We start from the raw sequence: 1,655 nt of genomic DNA, 5'->3' as shown, positions 1-1,655 counted from the left end.
GATAACATGTGCGACACACACTTAAACGCACATGCCTACTGCCTCACCTGTATGTTACCTAATGCACCACACACCTTAATATGTGTGATACCTTGTGTGGCACACACTTAAACATTTTCCTTCCCTTATGCGTCTCATACCCTTCCTAATTTAGCTTTGTACCCGACTTTTAATTGGGTTAATCTAATCCAGATTTCACCCTTTAATAGAATCCACACCCTAAATGCCCAGATTCATCCTTATTTCACCCTTAATCCGTACAATATTGAGCTCCTACAATTCTCTTTGTCCTTCACTAACCTTCCATCTAAAAGGTAAGTTTTACTTTCTTAATCCTTAGTTATTGTGACTCTATATTATAGCTTGATTTCTTAAGGATTACAAATTAAATTCTTGCCATGGCGATGTTGTGAAAGTGATGGTGTTTTGTATATTTTGATATGGTTGAAAGTGCAGAGCATGATTCTGTTCAAAAAGTGCTTCATAGAAATAGAATTGGGGGAATTGAAGTGAGTGAATTGTATTGTGACTAATGTTGATGCACCATGTCAAAGTGTATGCCAGAAAAGTCTGAGTACCCGATAACAATACTTAATTAGTTGATACTAACAAATTAAGTGTGGGGTGATAACTTCACCACCCTCATCTTAATTATAGTTAGTCTCATTATATGTGGCTAACGTGGATGATATGATGAACATAGGAAAAATGGCTCTGATGATGATCTCAACGCAGGTGGCATGACTCCTAATGTGGATGAAGAGTACTACTAGCCAGGTTCTTTATCTTGTTATTTGCACTGGGGATAATGCTTAGCCTAAGTGTGCGGTGGCTGGTTACTTAGCTACTTGTTTTGTAGGAAAATAGTACCTTCTCCTTAGCATTCTTCTGTAATAGGATTAGTTATTTTTTTTATTTTGTTTCTTGTTAAATGTTTATTCTATTTAGCCATAATTAGGTGCTTTTCTCGATATGGATGGATGACGACCGTCTTAAGAGAAAATTAGTTATTTAATTGCATGTAACTGTTCTTGTGGATCACATGACATTATAACATAAGTATGTGACGGATCATTACGTTTGAAACACCTAGGCTCTAGTTGTGACTCTTGTTGTGATTGTTAGTTTTATTTAAATTCATGTAATTATTGGATCGAGAATGTATAATGCTCCTAATTGAGTTGACCATGTGCCATGAGTGTGTAAGACTGTTGTATATTCCTTATTGCAACTGATGTTAGAACTTGCCTAGTGTGTATGCAAAGCGAAATAAAGATTTTGAGTTTAGGAGATGATCTAGGCATTTCTTTGATAGCCATTATTCATACCTTCTTTTGACCTACCTTTGTATATTAGACTTTAGCTTGTTCTTTTTTTAGCCTCATATGTAGCCTAATCCATTCTTTATAGACCGTAATTTGATCCAAAAGTTCCTAAGCGCTTTAATGTAAAATCAATTTGAGTTAGGAGTTTGACAATAAGAGGAAAAAGGTGAAATTGATGCCTCAAAGTCTAGTTATTGGCGTGTGAAATTGATGTGGTTGGGAGTAGCGAAAATTGTTGAAAAAGTTCCAAATTTTATCCTGGATATGTTACAATGAACCTGTTTTGGCCCTGGTCCTTCTTGGACATTGTGCACCACAACTAAGGCAAAT

The sequence above is a fragment of the Capsicum annuum genome, chromosome 7 (genome assembly GCF_002878395.1).
Source record: "Capsicum annuum cultivar UCD-10X-F1 chromosome 7, UCD10Xv1.1, whole genome shotgun sequence".
NCBI classification, from domain to species: Eukaryota; Viridiplantae; Streptophyta; class Magnoliopsida; order Solanales; family Solanaceae; genus Capsicum; species Capsicum annuum.
Note: the sequence above shows the minus strand (reverse complement) of the source record.